The 18,865-nt window shown below is 43.0% G+C and overlaps 1 protein-coding gene across 4 annotated transcripts in view; it reads right to left on the reverse strand.

Annotated features, from left to right (window-relative positions):
* rhbdd1 (rhomboid domain containing 1) overlaps positions 1-7,830 on the reverse strand; it is a 90,267-nt gene extending 82,437 nt beyond the window's left edge. For 3 of the 4 annotated variants that reach the window (XM_059943721.1, XM_059943734.1, XM_059943730.1), the window contains exon 1: positions 7,138-7,830. The gene's annotated coding sequence lies outside the window, so the exon portion shown is untranslated. Of the gene's footprint in view, positions 1-6,674; positions 7,107-7,137 lie in introns of those variants that run through there. The other variant, XM_059943738.1, reaches the window with a different exon arrangement.
* Between the last annotated feature and the right edge of the window lie 11,035 nt (positions 7,831-18,865).

An 18,865-nucleotide genomic window follows, 5' to 3' on the forward strand; every position in this document is an offset into this window, starting at 1 on the left:
GAAAGAAACGCGGATGGTAATTTGCCTCCCAGGTGCCAGGGTCCGGGATGATTCTGCTCACATCCATAATATCTTGAAGGGGGAAGAACAGCCAGAGGTCGTGGTACATATTGGTACCAACGACATAGGTAGGAAAAGGGAGGTCCTGAAAACAGACTACAGGGAGTTAGGAAGGTAGTTGAGCAGGACCTCAAAGGTAGTAATCTTGGGATCACTGCCTGTGTCACATGTCAGTGAGTATAGGAATAGAATGAGGTGGAGGATAAATGCGTGGCTGAAGAATTGGAGCAGCAGGCAAGGATTCAATTTTCTGGATTATCGGGACCTCTTTTGGGGCAGGTGTGACCTGTACAAAAAGGATAAGTTGCACTTGAAACCCAGGCAAACCAATATCCTGGCAGGGAGATTTGCTAAGGCTACTGGGGAGAGTTTAAACTAGAATTGCCCGGGGGGTGGGAACCGAAGTGAAGTGACGAAAGAAAGTTAGCTCACAAGTAGAGAAAGTTTGGAGACAGTGCGACAGGGAGGATAGGCAGGTGATAGAGAAGGGATGCGTTCAGACTGATGGTTTGAGATGTGTCTATTTTAATGCAAGGAGTATTGTGAATAAAGCAGAGGAAGCTTAGAGCATGGACCAGCGCTTGGACCAATGCTGTTGTGGCCATTACAGAGACTTGGATGGCTCAGGGGCAGGAATGCCTACTTCAAGTGCCAGGCTTTAGATGTTTCAGAAAAGACAGAGAGGGTGGCAAAAGAGGTGGGAATGTGGCACTGTTGATCAGAGATAGTGTCACGGCTGCAGAAAAGGAGGAAGACATGGAGGGGTTGTCCACGGAGTTTCTGCGGGTGAAAGTTAGGAATAGAAAGGGGTCAATAACTCTACTGGGTATTTTTTATAGACCACCCAATGGTAACAGGGACATCGTAGGGAGACAGATTCTGCAAAGGTGTAATAATAACAGGGTTGTCGTGATGGGGGTTTTAATTTCCCAAATATCGACTGGCATCTCCCTAGGGGTTTAGCTGGGGTGAAGTATGTTAGGTGTATTCAGGAAGGTTTCTTGACACAATATGTAGGTAAGCCTACAAGAGGAGAGGCTGTACTTGCTCTGGTATTAGGAAACAAACCTGGTCAGGTGTCAGGTCTCTCAGTGGGAGAGCATTTTGGAGATAGTGATCACAACTCTATCCCCTTTACCATAGCATTGGACAGGGATAGAAACAGACAAGTTAGGGAAAAGCTTAATTAGAGTAAGGGGAAACATGCAGCTATCAGGCAGGAACTTGGAAGCATAAATTGGAAACAGATGTTCTCAGGGAAATGTACCGAAGAAATGTGGCAAATGTTCGGGGGATACTGGCGTGGGTTCTGCGTAGGGACCTTCCAATGAGACAGGGGAAGGACCATAGGGTACAGGAACTGTGGTGTACAAAGGCTGTTGTAAATCTGGTCAAGAAGAAGAGCTTAAGAAACATTCAAAAAACTAGGTAATAATACAGATCTAGAAGATTACAAGGATGGCAGGAAAGGACTTAAGAAATTAGGAGAGCCAGAAGGGACCATGAGAAGGCCTTGGCAGACAGGATTAAGAAAAACCCCAAGGCATTCTACAAGTATGTGGAGAGCAAGAGGATAAGACATGAGAGAATAGGACCGATCAAGTGTGACAGTGGAAAAGTGTGTATGGAACCAGACGAGATAGCGGAGGAACTTAATGAATACTTTGCTTCAGTATTCATTATGGAAAAGGATCTTGATGACAGTAGAGTTGAATTACAGCAGACTGAAAAGCTTGAGCATGTAGATAGTAAGGAAGAGGATGTGCAGGAGCTTTTGGCAAGCATCAAGTTGGATAAGTCACCGGGACCAGGTGGGATGTACCCCATACAATTATGGGAAGTGAGGGAGGAGAATACTGAGCCTCTAGCGATAATCTTTGCATCATCAATGAGGGAGAGGTTCTAGAGGATTGGAAGGTTGTTGATGTTGTTCCCTTATTCAAGACAGGGAGTAGGGATAGCCCAGGAAATTACAGACCAGTGAGTCTTACTTCAGTGGTTGGTAAGTTGATAGAGAAGACCTGAGAGGCAGGATTTATGAACATTTGGAGAGGCATAATATAATTAGGAATAGTCAGCATGGCTTTTCAAAGGCAGGTCAGGCCTTAAAAACCTGATTGAATTTTTTGAGGATGTGACTGAACATATTGATGAAGGTAGAACCACAAATGTAGTGTACATGGATTTCAGCAAGGCATTTGATAAGGTACCCCATGCAAAGCTTATTGAGAAAGTAAGGATGAATGGGATCCAAGGGGACATTGCTTTGTAGATCCAAAATTGGCTTTCCCACAGAAGGCAATGAGGGGTTGTAGGTGGGTCATATTCTGCATGGAGGTCGGTGACCTGTGGTGTGCCTCAGGGATCTGTTCTGGGACCCCTACTCTTTGTGATTTTTATAGGTGACTTGGATGAGGAAATGGTGGAATGGGTTAGTAAGTTTGCTGATGACACAAAGGTTGGGAGTGTTGTTGATAGCATGTAGGGCTGTCAGAGGTCACAGCGGGACATTGATGGGATGCAAAACTGGGCTGAGAAATGGCAGATGGGGCTCAATCCAGATAAGTGAGAGGTGGTTCATTTTGGTAGGTCAAATATGATGGCAGAATGTAGTATTAATCGTAAGAATCTTGGCACTGTGTTGGATCAGAAAGATCTTGGAGTCTGAGTCCATAGGACACTCAAAGCTGCTGCGCAGGTTGACTGTGTGGTTAACAAGTCATATGGTGTATTGGCCTTCATCAATCATGGGATTGAATTCAAGAGTCGAGAGGTAATGTTACAGCTATATAGGAACCTGGTCAGACACCACTTAAAGTACTGTGCTCAGTTCTGGTTGCCTCACTACAGGAAGGTTGTGGAAACATATAAAGGGTGCAGAGGAGACTTACAAGGATATTGCCTGGATTGGGGAGCATGCCTTATGAGAATAAGTTGAGCAAACTTGGCCTTTTCTCCTCGGAGCAACAGAAGATGAGAGGTGACCTGATAGAGGTGTATAAGGTGATGAGAGGCATTGATCGTGTGGATATTCAGAGGCTTTTTCCCAGGGCTGAAATGGTTAACATGAGAGGGAACATTGTCAAAAAATTTTATCAGACTTGTGAGGCATGACGTGCCTTTAACAAAGCCATGCTGACTATTCCTAATCCTATTATGCCTCTCCAAATATTCATACATCCTGCCTCTCAGGATCTTTTCCATCAACTTACCAACCACTGAAGAAAGACTCACTGATCTATAATTTCCTGGGCTATCTCTAATACCTTTCTTGAATAAGGGAACAACATCTGCAACCCTCCAATCCTCCAGAACCTCTTCCATCCCCATTGATGATGCAAAGATCAATGCCAGAAGCTCTGCAATCTCCTCCCTCTCCTCTCACAGTCACTTGGGTAAATCTCATCCGGTTCTGGTGACTTATCCAACTTGATGCTTTCCAAAAGCTCCAGTACATCCTTGTTCTTAATATCTATATGTGCAAGCCTTTCAATCTGCTGTAAGTCATCCCTAAAATCGCCAAGGTCCTTTTCTGCAGTAAATACTGAAGCTGAATACTTAATATTCATTAAGTACCTCCGCTATCTCCTCTGGTTCCATACACACTTTTCCACTGTCACACTTGATTGGTCCTATTCTCTCACATCTCATCCCCTTGTTCTTCACATACTCGTAGAACGCCTTGGGGCTTTCCTTAATCCTGCAAAGTCTTTGCGTCCACATCACAGATCCCTCGAAGTTGCTGCGCAAGTTGATAGGGTTGCTAAGGAGGCGTATGGTGTGTTTTCTTTCATTACTCTGAGTCTGAGTTTAAGAGTTGCAAGGTTATGTTGTAGCTCTATAAAACCCTGCTTAGACCACACTTGGAATAGTGTTCAGTTCTGATCACCTCGTTATAGGAAGGATATGGAAGCTTTAGAGGGGGCACTGGAGATTTACCAGGATGCTGCCTAGACTTGAGGGCATGTCTTTTGAAGATAAAGTTCAAAGTAAATTTATTATCAATGTACATATATGTTGCTGTATACCACCCTGAGTTTCATGTTCTTGTGGGCATTCACAGTAAATACAAAGAAACATATTAGAATAAATGAAAAACCACGCACAACAAAGACAATCTGCAAAAGACATCAAACTGTGCAAATACAAAATTAGAAAACTAAAGAACAACAATAATATAAAATAATAATCAATAAATAAGCAATGAGTACTGAGAATATGAGTTGTAGAGTCCTTGATATTGAATCCATGGGTTGTGAAATCAGTTCAGTGTTGGGGTGGGTGAAGTTATCCCCTCTGGTTCTAGAGCCCGATGTTGAAGGGCAATAACTGTTCCTGAACCTGGTGGTGTGGGACTAGAGGGTCCTCTATCTCCTTCCTGATGGCAGCAGTGAGAGCATGACCTGGATGGTGGGGATCCTTGATGATGAATGTTGCTTTCTTGTGACAGTGCTCCTTGCAGATGTGCCAATGGTGGTGAATGAGCTTGGCTTCTCTCTTTGGAGCAAAGGAGGATCAGAGATGAATTGATAGGGACGTATAAGAGGCATAAACTGAGCGGATAGCTAGAGACTCTTTCCCATAGCAGGAATGGCTAATGCAAGGGGTAACTGGAGAAAAGCATGGGGGGGGGTGCTTGACAGAAGGAGGTTATTTACACAGGGAGTGGTGGCTTGGTGGCTACAAGGAATGCCCTGCCAGGGGTGGCGGTAGAGGCAGCTACATCAGGGACATTTAAGAAACTCTTACACAGGCATTTGATTGATAGAAAAATGGAGAGTTATATAGGAGGGAAGGATTAGATTGAAAGGTTGGCACAACATTGCGGGCCAAAGGACCTGAACATCAAACTACATGGCTCATTCACAATAGTATTGCCTGGTGGAAGCATTTCCATCATTGCTTATATTTTAGATCTCCACAATGCTAGAATTATTGTCATTCCATTCTCAGGTGTCTAAGCAAATTTTGTTTGATAACATTCATAGAAACACAGAAAACCTACAGCACAATAGCGGCCGCTCGGCCCACAAAGTTGTGCCAAGCGTGTCCCTACCTTAGAAATTACTAGGGTTACCCATAGCCCTCTATATTCCTGTGAAGTACTTGCAATGCTTGGCTACATGAAAACAAAAGGGCAAGCAGTTTGCTGCTTCTACAACACTCCTCCCTCCTGGATTAGTGGCCCTCTTCCAAAACTTCAACTCACAGCTTAGACCTAGGTACAGAGATGTCAGGAGGGTAAGGTTTTTTAACGCAGAGAGTGGTGAGTGCGTGGAATGGGCTGCTGGCGGCAGTGGTGGAGGTGGAAATGATAGTCTTTTGAGAGACTCCTGGATGGGTACATGGAGCTTAGAAAAATAGAGAGCTATGGGTAAAGCCTAAGTAGTTCTAAGGTAGGGACATGTTCGGCACAGCTTTGTGGGCCGAAGGGCCTGTATCGTGCTGTAGGTTTTTCTATGTTTCTAGAGCTTCTCTTCCTCAAATGCTGTTCTCCCATTTCACTATATACATTTTGTTCTGTCAGATTATAGGAAGGATGTAATTAAGCTGTAGAGGGTGCAAGAAGATTCACAATGGTGTCACTACAAGTGGCTTTAATTATGAAGAGACAGATTAGGCTGGGATTGTATTTCCCTGGATCAAAAGAGGCTGAAGGGTGACCTTATAAAGGGTTACAAAATCCTGAGGTGGGTGTTCACATTCTTTTTCCAGGGATAGGAGAATCTAACACGAGCAAATATAGGGAAAGGGGAATCCAGGGGGCTGGTTTATCAAACATTTTCTGACTTCTTTCTGACAACAGAATGTTGCTCTTACAGAGTGCCACTGCACATTTATTCTTCCACATCTCCAGTGTCCAGACTGCCAGAAGTCACAACGAGCACACAACTCAACCTTAGTAGTAACAGCAGATGACACCGACTGCACTAAACAACTTTGGTGCCTTCATACCAAAGCAAGATGGCTTCAACATCTTTAGTCACTATCAGACAGTCTAATATGTAAACCAAGTACAAATCTTCTAGTTTATCCAGTTTGTCTGGTTTAAGTTCTATCTGATGTACACACAAAATGGTGGAGAAACTCAGTGGGTTAGACCCCAAGACATAGGAGCTTAATTAGGCCATTTGGCAACAAGTCTGCTCCACCATTTCATCATGCCTTATTTATTGCCCCTCTCAACCCCATTCTCCTGCCTTCTCTCCATAACATTTGACACTCTTTCTAAGCAAGAACCTGTCAGGCTCCACTCTAAATATAAGCAGTAATTGCACACAATTCTGCCAGATACACAGTCCTCTGGATATAAAAAACTCATCTCTGTTCAAAAGGGAAATCCATCTATACGGAGGCTGTTGTCCTAGACTCCCCCACTGTATGAAACATCCTTTCCACATCCACTCTATCTAGGACTTTCAATATTCGATGGGATAAATATGAGCCAAAAAGGACCAGCTTAAAAGACAACTTGAAAAAGATGTCAGAAAAGCATATCTCCGTGCCTTTTACTCTTAATTTGGTATTCCCTTTGTTCCAGCTGTAACTTGTACTTCTTAAACTCACGTACGGCTTTAAGATTCAGAAAATCCCCCAACAACAACACAATTTACTTGTTACTTTAGCTGTGCCTATTCCAATTCCATTACGTATTTAGATCCATTGGGTTAGTTTTGCAGATAACTCGCTGCCAGTCCCCCATGACACCCGGATTAACGCATTAAACAGGACAGCGACAGCTTCCAGACGTTAAACATTATCGATTATGATGATACTGCAAATCGATCGGGTCGGCGGTGGGGGAGGGGGCCGGTGCTTCGTGCACTCTCAGCAAAAAGAGATGCCCAGGTTGAAATCGACAGGCAAGCTGCTCCAGCAAAACACAACAGCAGAGAGCTCACGGGAGAGAAGCTGCCTGCGGCCAGGAGGTGAAAATTAACCAAATGCCGAGCAGCGGCCTACTCAAGGCTTCCCAGGCCTCGGCCTGTCCTGAGCTGTGACGCCGGTTCCGAGTCACGCGAACCGCCACCGCGCAAGCACGGCCCCCCCCCCCCCGTCAAAACAACCCGTACTCACAGTGACGTCAGGCCGGTAGTCCAACCAGCAGCCCCCGTGCCGTCTGAGCCTCGCCCGCCGCCCGATGACGGCTGCGCTGTGCACAGGCTGACGGACAGCACCGGGCCTCCTCAGTTCTTCCCCTCTCCCTGGAGGGTAGGGCTACGTCAAACCAAAACTCGAGGGAATTACATCAGCTGAGGATGGGGCAATCGTCTGGAAGATGTGGTTGTTTCAATGACAGGCTGCAGGAAGAAACCCCCAAGAAGTGTGTCAGGCTGCAGCCTCTTTTTGCATATTTGCGTGGGCTGCTTCTCGCCTTCTGGCTGCATTTTAGTCCCACCCTGTTTATATATGGTCATCCAGTAAGGAAGGGGGCATGGAGGGATGAGGATGTCCCAGTCAACTTGCTCCTGGGGCTGGCGAAATCCACCATCCGTGGGTCTTGGAAACGGGTGGCGGGAGGATCTCCCCGGGCAGACTGCCTGGCAATGTTTAGGGGGTATGTTTGTGCCCGGGTAACTATTGAAAAGGAACACGCGCAGTCCACAGTGGCCTTGGAGGAGTTTCGAGACCGTTCGGCTCCGCGGGGTGTAAATGCCATCGTGGATAGGGATGGCAACATTCTGGTGTAATGTCTATTGTCTGTCTGTAGTGCAATAATTGTGTTTCCCACTGTTTTGTATATATTGTATAGCACTGATATTTGTAATAAAGGATTTTGTAATAAAAAAAAGATGCTGGTTCTTTATGGCAGAGGCAGACGTGGGGAGGATGGGGGCATCATAAAGGTGGCTGAAAAGATTAACTTCAAGAAAAAAAGTCTTTGGACGGGACCGATTTGTGATTTTGTGGAGCTAAACGTTATGGGATGTTTAGAATTTAGAGAGACCAGCAGTGTTAACGTTGGTATCAGTGAATTCAATTGAATTCGACCCCGGCTCTGTGGTTGCCCATTGTTCTCCAATCAATTTGATAGTACATTGCAATTATCTGAGATGTCCCATCTTCCAGAGCATAGATAATGACCTTCACCGTTTAGGTTCAGGTTTAATGCCAAAAACATAAGTACAGGAAAGCAACATCCTTCATTAAGCACCCCCAGCCATCCAGGCAATGCTCTCTTCTCGCTGCTGCCATCGGGAAGGAGGTTCAGGAGCCTTGGGTCCCATCCCACCAGGTTCAGGAACAGTTACTACCCTTCAATCATCAGGCTCTTCAACTCTGAACTGATTCCACATCCCATGGACTCGCTTTCAAAGACTGCAAGTTTGCCCTCGATTATTTATTTATTATAGTTGCATAGTTTGTCTTCTTTTGCACATTGTTTTTTGTCAGTCTTTGTGTAGTTTTTCATTAATTTTATTGTATTTTTTCTACTGTGAATGCCTGCAAAAATGAATCCTAAATTAGTATATGGCAACATATATGAACGTTGATAATAAATGTTTTCTGTACTTTATCAAGAATAAAGACAGCATTCTGCAGATGCTACTAATCTTGAGCAACACCGCAAAATGTTGGACGAACTCATCAAGTCAGACACTATCTATGGAGGGCAATAAACAGTTAATGTTTTGGGCTGGAAAGGAAGAGACAGAAGTCAGAATAAGAATTATACACTGAGTATAAGTTCCTCTAATACCTTTGCACCTTTATGCTTTTGATAATCAACCTAAATGGGTGGCATGCTAGTGTAGCAATTAGCGTGACACTATTACAGCTCGGTGTGTCGTCATTTGGGGGTTCAATTCTGATGCCATCTGTAGGAAGTTTTATGTCCTTCTCATGAGCACATGGGTTTCCTCCGGGTGCTCCAGTTTCTTCCCACAGTCCAAAGACATTCCAGTTAGTGTGCTAACTAATCATTGTAAATTGTCCTCTTTTTAGGCTATGCTCTAAATAGGTTGCTCAGAGGCACAGCCCGTTGGGCTGGTACGGCCTGTTCCGTGAGCTATCTCTAAATAAAATGGAATAATGTAAATTTTGATTAAAATAAAGAAAAACACTGCAGATCTGGTCATCTGGAATAAAAGCAGAAAATTATGGAAATATGCAACAAGAGAGGTACCATCTCTGGAACATACGAGTTCTCAGCCTGGGGTCCATGGACCCCTGGCTTAATAATATTGAACCATAGCATAAAAAAGGTAGGGAACCCCTGCCTGGAAGGTAAACAAGTAAGATCTTTCATCTTACTGGGAAAGGGAGGAGACAAGCTAGCTTTGAATTGCAGCAGAAGGGGATGGATACGACCTGAAGAGTGCCTGTTGAGGCTGGGCTTGCCATGGTGATAAATTGTAAGATCATTAACTCATCAATGGGTTAATGGAGGCGGTCGGAGAGAAATCATGAGACCTATTAAGTGTGAGTTGCGAAATGCAGCAGTGTAGGACGTGGTCAGCAGGTCAGACTGTGCTTAAAGATTAAAGAACTTTAAAGATAAAGATTATCTTTATTTATCACATGTTCATCGAAACATACAGTGAAATGCTTTGTTTGCATCAACTCATATCAGTGAGGATTGTGTTCGGCAGCCTGCAAGCGTCATGCTTCCTGTGCCAGTATAGCATGCCCACCACTCACTATTCTTTGGAAAGTGGAAGAAATTTGAAGCACCTGGAGGAAACCCATCAGGTCAATGGGGGAAAAAACGTACAAACTCCTTACAGGCAGTGGATGGAATTAAGTCCCGATCGATGATCACTGGCACTGAGGGCACTGAGTATTGCGTTAACTGCTAGAATACTGGGATGGAGAAAGGAAAAGTTGAACCCAATATCGCAGATTGATGACTCACAGCAGAACTGGCCAGTTCTGATTCAGATTAAGAAACTGCATTATCTGAGATTGTGGATCTTGATATTGAGTCTGGAAGGTGGTAGCATTCTGAGACAAATAAGGTGTTGTTCCTCAAACTTATATTGGGTCTCAATATATCAATGTAGATATCACAGACAGATAGGCCAGAGTGGGATTGGGACAGAGAATTGTTGTGACTTGTATTAGGGAGCTCTGGAGCTCTTCATTGTGCTCCTCTTAGAAATCATCTAATCTGTGTTTGGTTACTTGAAGGTGACAAAACCACATTTTGAACACTGAATGGAATACAATAGATTGGTAGAAAGGCAAATGAATTATTTCTTAGCTTAGAAAAGCTATTTGGACCCTAGATGGTGGAAAGGGATTGGCAAGTGGGAAGAGAAGAGCAGACCCCGGGAGTTGCAACAGGAACAGTCCCTTCAAAATGCTGGAGGGTAGTGGAAGCTGCATGAGGTAGCAGAATCTCAATGAAGATGGTGGAAATTATGAAGGATTACCCACTGAATGTAGGATCTGATGATGACCATGACAGCTGTAATCTTGCTCTCTTCAGAAAGGACGTGAGAACAGAGATGTGATCAATAGCTCTGTAAACTATGGTAGAGGGGAAGCCAGGATTCAGAAAGAATCTCAGATCTATTTGTGTGGAAAACTTCATCAGAGTAAGTACAGTGAAGACGAAGGGATTTGTAGAATGGAATGGAGTCATTACAGGAGGTCATGTGTGAGGAAGTAAAATCAAGATATCTGAAGGTTTATAGTGGATGTTTGTTTCTATCCTGTCCTCATAGCTGAAGGTGGAGAACTCCAGAAAGGAAAGAGTTAGAGCATAATGACGCTAACAGCATTATGGAAATTGGAGCAGAGGTAATGACATTTTCAAGTTCTGTATGAGTACAAGAAGCAGTACTTTGTAGTCACTGATGTAATGCAAAAAAGGTTAAAGGAAGGGGTAAAGAAGGAATGAAACAAAGACTGTCCCATTCATCACAAGGAAATTGGAGGGGCATATCTAGTGTTCGTAATTATCCCTTGATCCGGAGTAAGCTGAAGAAGTTTTCAATGTGAGGAAGAGCTCAGCCAGCTGAAAGAACATTTAGGTGCAGGGGAACTGGTTGGAATTCTGTTTGAGGAGGAATTGAAATTGGTTTATTATTGTAACATGTCAGTAAAAGCTTATCTTGCATATTCTTCAAACAGAACAATTCATTACACTGAGCATTGAGGTAGTGCATGGTAAACAATGCAAATTAGAGTGTAACAGTTATGAAGAACAATAAGGTGCAAGATCATAAAGAGGTAGATTGTGAGGTCCAGAAGCCATCTTGTCATATTAAACATACCATTCAATAGTCTTATAACAATGGGGTAGAACGAATCCTTGAGCCTGGTGGTATGTGATTTCAGCCATTTGTATCTTCTGCCCAATGGCAAAGAGGAGAGGAGAGAATTCTGGAGTGGGAAGGGTCTTTGATTATGCTGGTAGCCTTACCAAGGCAGTGAGAAGTGTAGGCAGAGGAGTGGCTGAGAAAAAGCTCAGGTAATCTAAAAGTAGGACAGAGGTTTGAAGGATTGCATGCACTTTGTGATGGTTGAACAGTTGTGAATAGGCCCTAGATTCTGCTGAAATTTGGAAATTTCAGAAACACCCAGGGAAAGAGTTTCTGTTTCAATTTTCCTTAAGAACCCAAAGACAATGATTCTTATGCCATGGTTTGATGTGTGCACAAACCACTGCAGGTGCGGATACTTGATATACAAATTATCCAGTGTGAGCAGACCTTAGATTAGGTATCAACTCAATGGCCAATTCATAAATACAAAGGACAAGTCACAATAATGCATTCCTCTACTACTACTACTGCAGTTATCTGGCCACAACAAGCTGAATGTAAAATTGCAGCTGTCACCTGACATCCACATGATTAATACAAAAGAATGAGTTATTCATGATCCATATGGAATAGAATATGAGCAACAGACTTTAAGATGAGCCAAAAGCATGTAAAATGACAAGGTGGATGATTCCAGATACAACTGCTTCCTCAATAATGCAAACCAAGTTTTTCGCTTCAAGGTTTATTATTCCCTTCTGAAAATGCCAACGAGACCTCATTTTAAATTAGTAGTCTGTGGAGTAAAGGTACTCCCATAGTGCTCTTAGGTCAAGAAATCACATAGTTAGTAATAGAAACATAGAAATGTAGAAAACATACAGCACAATACAGGCCCTTCGGTCCACAAAGCTGTGCTGAACATGTCCCTACCTTAGAACTACCTAAGCTTTACCCATAGCCCTCTATTTCTCTAAGCTCCATGTACCCATCCAAGAGTCTCTTAAAAGACCCTATCGTTTCTGACTCTTAGCCACTTTGCCTACACCATCTCCGTGTCATTCAATTCCTTAATATCCCGAAAGGGCTTACTCTTGAATGTAATCCACAACTGAACAAGGATCTATTGCTTTCTTGGCATGTATGTATGATACATAAACTCTTCTTGGGCTTCTAGCCAGGTACAGGTGTTGATCTTAACTGACATTTCAATGACCGACTCCACCATCTTTATCAGGGATGATACCTGGTCACTTCTAGTCCGGTGGTATATATATTCAACTCCCGTTGTCTGTCCCTCTTGATTCATTAGTCCTCAACCACCCAGGTTTCCTCTGTCCCGCCTTGTATAAAATCATATTCCAGCTCTTTCTTAGAGTGAGACCTTTGTTAGAATTCTTATTCTCTAGTCTTATTTCAATGGCTTCCTTCAGCAGGTGGTTCCAAAAGCTATTGGCATTGCACAATAGTTTTGTGCCATGGAAGTCAATCCTGTGGTCATTGCAAGTGGAATATTCTGCTACCACTGATTTCTCCAGGTAACTCAAACAGATGCACCTCCTGTGCTCCTTGGTGTGGGTTTCCATTGTGGTGGACTTTGGTGAGAGGGCGTTGAGCTCATCACCCTTATGCCCCAAATGCTTTCTCAGCTACGTCAATCACACTTTCGTAGTGTGGCCCCATGGACTCCAGGCACAACAATTCCATGACCATCTGAACAGCCTACATCCAAACATTCAATTTACGATGGAGATGGAGAAGAATGGTTGCCTCCCATTCCTTGACATTCTAATACAATGGAAACTGGGCGGTAGCCTCGGGCAGGCATGGTATCTATCGGAAGCCTACTCACACAGACTTGTACCTCAACAATAACAGTCACCATAATGCCTCCCAATGTACAGTGGCTTTTCTTACTTCAATTAACTGTGGGAAGACTATTTTGGACCCGGAGACTCTCCGCAAGAAAGTAAGATGATTATGCAGGACGTTCCTATAAATTGGCAACAAGGAAATCAATTGGGTCCTTAAAAGGGCTGATGGAAAACCAGGAAACCTAACAACAAGGAGGAACCTGTCACTTCCACCTGTCTTCCCTATATTTCCATGGTTTCTGGAAGGATCGCCAGGATCCTGAAGAAATACTGGATTAATGCCTTCCACAAACCCATAAGGAAGCTCAAATCCCAGTTTATGTTGGTCAAAGAGGACCTGGGACTCAGGATGTCTGGCGCTTACATGATTCCCTGTGAATGCGGAGCAGCACATATCAGCCACATGGCGCACACAATGGAAAGCTGCATCAAAGAGCATAGGAGGTGTGTCCATTTGAGTTATCCAGAGAATTCAGCAGTAGTAATACATTACATATGCAATAACCACAGGATTGACTTTGATGGCACAAAACTACTGTGCTGCACCAATGACTTTTGGAACCATCTGGTGAAGGAAACCATTGAAATAAGACTAGGTAATAAGAATTTTAACAAAGACAAAGGTCTCTAAGTAAGAACTGGAATTCGATTTTAAGCAAGGTAGGGCAGTGGAAATCTGATTGGTTGAGATCTAATCAATCAGAAGTGATGGACTGGACGTGCCTAGGCATCATCCCTGATGACGATGGCATGGTTTGTCATCAAAGCGTCAGTTAAGAACGACACCTGTACCTGGTTGGAAGCCCAAGAAGAGTTTATGTGCTGCAAAAGAACCTTAGTCCTGTTGGGTAGAGAATTCAAAGAATGCACAGCCTGCTAGTTGAAGAAGTGCCTTTTCATCTCAATCCTGACTGGTCAGGTCAGAGTTGATATTTTGAGACCTTAAATAGAACCAGAGGTCACAGACAAATTAGCCAGGAGAAACATCAATCCAGTCAAGCCCTTTAAGAATGTTAATTGTTTCAAGGGGATCAGCTTTCTGCTTTAAAGTGTAGAGGCAATAGATCCAATCTTTTTCCATCGGACAAACCTCTCCATACTGGAAATTAGTCTGTTGAATCATTGGAGCTCCCTCTATTCCAAGTATGTCCTTCCTTATGTTGGGAAAACAAATCTGTGTACAATGTTCCATAAGAAATGACTACACACCATAGGAGCAGAGTTAAACCATTTGGCCCATCGACTCTGCACTTCCATTCCATCATATCTGGAGTGTGAGTGTGAAGATCTAGGTGTTTGAATATTATATGTAATTCAAATGAAGCATTGTGTACACATTGTCACTACAGAATTTCCTGCCATTACCTTTGATCTTTAGCATATAAAATGTCATCCAACATTGGGTCAGGGAGGCCCAAGAGTCTCTCTAACGATGCCTGCTTGTTTTGCTGAAAAAAGACTTCTATATCAACCAGCTTCATCTCTCCAGTTACTTCATTCACTGCCACAGCAAGGCCAAGGTCTTGAAGGGGATTATAGTACTGAATGCTGAGCTGCACTTGATAAAGAGCAACCTGATACATGTATCTTTTTTATCACCAAACTCTCAAAACACTTCTCAAAACAATTTCAATAGTTGCAATAGCTTTGTTTACTTAAGTACTTTGTGTTGACATATGGTTCCTTAGAGATTCATAATGGAAGCACGTTGTAATTGATAGGACACCTCTGAGTGTCCAAACAGCTTTGGGAGAAACTAATTAACACAAATATTCTAAATACTTTTGATGATAGAGAGCCAGACACCCAAAATTAATGTTGTCAAGGCTGAACCTGAGTACACAAAAACTATTGCTTGCTTATACCCGTGACCGTGTTTGATATGCTAAGTGACAATATCCATATTGTCTGCCAGCTTGAACTCAAGTCACAATGGTGCAACTTAGTTGTGTTGCTTGATTTGATACAAGCCAATTAATGTAAGCCCATTAGAGTGTGTGGGTTATCCAGTGAGGGGTAGCATCTCCAAACATAGGCTTGTCGTGCTTCCCCCACGGGCAGATCGTCCACCTTTGGTCCCCACCTGCCATTCAGCTCTCACCTGTGGCTCCAAGTAACTGTTTGTGTGTGGCAGTGGCCACACCCTGGTAAACCTCTCCAACAGGCGGGCTAAACCAGGTGAAGGTAGCCGGGGACCTCCAACCCCGGTGCGATAGGGACATGCCTACCCCAGCATGCGAAGGCAGTTCAGGAAGGCTGTGCTGCAACACTTTGTGGAGAGCGAAGGGCACAACAAGGCTCAGAAGGTGTCATGCCTAACCACTGCAGCCAAGGAAGTCTCCAGTTCGACAATTTTTCGCACCATTGGACCAAGGTTTTTGAGGCTGGGAGAGTGGAACAGATTTTTTATGACAAAACTCCTTCAAAGGTTTCTCTCCGTGCAGATCTTTACATTATTGTCAGAAATGACAGGCAACCAATTGGCTGTTGCATAGGCAACCTCATTGTCTGAGGGCCAGTCTAATTTCAGTGTACAATAAGAACTGATGGCTAATTGCAAGCATTCTAAACTGAAGACTGGTTCTTGTTTCAATTAATATCTGCTATATCCACGTACCTCCAGATTGCGTCCACAATCTCTTTGCCCCCACTGTCCAAGCCCTGAAGTGTGGCCCATCTGGTCTAGTTGATTTATCTACCTGCAGTCCTTTAAGCTTCCCAAGCACCTCCTCTTTAGTAATAGCAGCAACATTCATTTCTGCTCCCTGACACTCTGAAATTTCTGGCACATTGCTGATGTCTTCCACAGTGAAGACCGACACAAAATACTGATTAAGTTCATCTGCCATTTCTGGGTGCTGACTTAATGGAGCTCTATATAATTGTAATGCAACATCATCAGTCTTATACTAAAATCTTCTTGCAGCAAGGTTGCTTATATTCTTAAGTGCTAACTGCACTAGTGTGATAAATTTCAGTGTATTGAAGGACACCAGGTCCCCATGAACACCAATATTTTTCATTACCTCACATAGAGGAAATACTCTGCTTTCTACTTGGTCTACTAGATAGAGATAGATAGATAGATACTTTATTCATCCCCAAGGGGAAATTCAACATTTTTCCAGTGGCCCATACACTTATTGTAGCAAAACTAATTACATACAGTATTTAACTCAGTATAAATATGATATGCATCTAAAATCACCCTCCCAAAAAGCATTAATAAATAGCTTTTAAAAAGTTCTTAATAGTTTACTAAAGTGCATTGAGTGGTAACTTAAGCTCAGTCCTAACCCCGGCACTTTAACATGTCTTGCCCCTGGTGGTTGAATTGTAGAGTTGAATGGAGTTGGGGAGTAATGATCTCTTCATCCTGTCTGAGGAGCATTGCATTGACAGCAACCTGCCGCTGAAGCTGCTTCTCCATCTCTGGATGGTGCTGTGCAGAGGATGTTCAGGGTTTTCCATGATTGACCGTAGCCTACTCAGCGCCCTCCGCTCTGCCTCCGATGTCATACTCTCCAGTTCTGTGCCCATGACAGAGCCCGCCTTCCTTACCAGCTTATTAAGACGTGAGGCGTCCCTCTTCTTAATGCTGCCTCCCCAGCACGCCACCACAAAGAAGAGGGCGCTCTCCACAACTGACCGCATTTTACTAAACACATTTTAACACTATATTCTATTTCTCTGAATACTCTTGAAATCTCTCTGCAACCTTTCCGTACAGATATGGGTTTGTTTCTTCATACATGGGGTATTGTGCTTATCTCTTCATCTAAATCATTGATGTGGGTTGTGAACAGCTGATCCCTGCAGCACTTCATGGTCACAATCTCCCTACCTGAAAATGACCCACTTATTCCCACTCTGTTTTCTAAGCTTTAACTGTCTTTGAATACTACCTCCAATAAATAGAATGTATTCTAATTTTGTTTAATGATCTTTTGCATAACCTTTTATCGAAAGCCTTTTGAAAATACAAATACACCATACCCAGCGATTCCCCCTTATCCTGTCTGTTATAACATCAAAAGACTTTGAGATTTATCAAACATGTTTTCTCTTTTATAGATCCATATCAACATTGTTTATCCTGTTATTATTTCTAAGTATCCTGTTACCACATCCTTAATGACAGGTTCTAGTACTTTCCCTACGAATGATGTTTTTTTTCCTCTCACTTCCTACTTAAAAAGTGGTGTTACATTTGCTTTCTTTCAATCTGTGGAAGCCATTCCTGAGTCTTGCGTGAAAGGTTTCACTCTAATCTTCTAACCAGGGAGTTGGAAAGCAGTTGAAAATTATTGAGCCTAAGACTCTGCCCCAATGAATTTCGACAGTAATATCCTGGGCCTGAAATGAATCTGTTATTAAGGAGGTGGTAACGAATGGTTCACCCTACTTTGTAACGAGATAAGACTCTGGCCAACAACTTCTCCTTCGTTTCCTCTTAATTCACATTCTGCCTGCACTTCAATTACATTGCTATATTGACGTTAAGTCTAGTCATTCTCATCTCACCTCATCTCTGGGATTCCATTCTTTTTTAAACCAAAATTTTTATGAAGTTTGTTGTTATGATCCAGAGATAAAAGAGTCCAGCTCCCAGAACCACAACTGTGGAATTTAAATTACCTTTAATTGAATAACTCTGGATTAAAAGGTTTATACTGGTTTTGTTAACCATGAAACCACTGAGTTGTCATAAAATCCCATCTGGTTCACAAATGTTCTTTCAGGAAGGAATTTTACCAGCCTTATCGAGTCTGGCCCACTTGCGATTTAAGATCCACAGCAATGACATTGACTCTGGGCTGTCCTCTGAAATGGCCTCGCAAGCCATTTGCTTTGAAGGCCATTTAGGATGGACTGTTCCCAAGCCTGCATGCTGACATTTTTGTAATACAAGCTGAGCTAGTGCTTAATTCTTCATCCTTAATTGCTCTCGAGAAAGTGTCAATGAGCTGCCGTTCAGAACCGATGTACTTCTTGAGATGGACATGAAAAGTCACCACTCTCCATTGCCATCTTGCCAGTGAAAGAGAAAAACTTCCCGTCCTCCAGCAGATTTCTGGATGGCCCATGAACCTATAAACACTACAGTAGGTTAAAAGGGTGGCATAAACTCATGGGCCGAAGGGCCTGTACTGTGCTGTAATGTTCTATGCTCACTGCCTCATATTTTGTCTTTTACAACGTTTACTTTATTTTCTAACATAGTAATTTTTATGTCTTGCTCTGTACTGCTGTTACAAAGCAACAAATTTCAAGATTTTTATCAGTGATAATAAACCTGATTCTGAACCTGATTCTTGAGATGTGGGTCTACCCACAATGACATTCGGGGAGGATCCAACAACAGCGAAGCCACGTACCATTCAAGACAGGAGGGTGTGTGGCGTGGAGGTTAAGGTGTTCTTTTTCTTTTTAGCTGGTGGAGATCATGGATTTGGAACATCATCAAGTCAGTGAAGGAGGCAATTAGGTCTGTTCAAAACTTGTTGGTTTTTCAAATAAGGATATACAGTACTTACAAATGAATGCATTTTGAGGTGCAGGATTGCATGGTGAGGGACACACTAAAACTCAGTGTAACCATCATAAAGTGCAATATTTTCGCACTTCTTATTTAATTTATATACACATACTTACTGTAACTCAGTTTTTTCCTATTATTATTTACTACATTGTGCTGCTGGCGCTAAGTCAACAAAC

This window comes from Hypanus sabinus, chromosome 2, assembly GCF_030144855.1.
Source record: "Hypanus sabinus isolate sHypSab1 chromosome 2, sHypSab1.hap1, whole genome shotgun sequence".
Classification (NCBI taxonomy): Eukaryota; Metazoa; Chordata; class Chondrichthyes; order Myliobatiformes; family Dasyatidae; genus Hypanus; species Hypanus sabinus.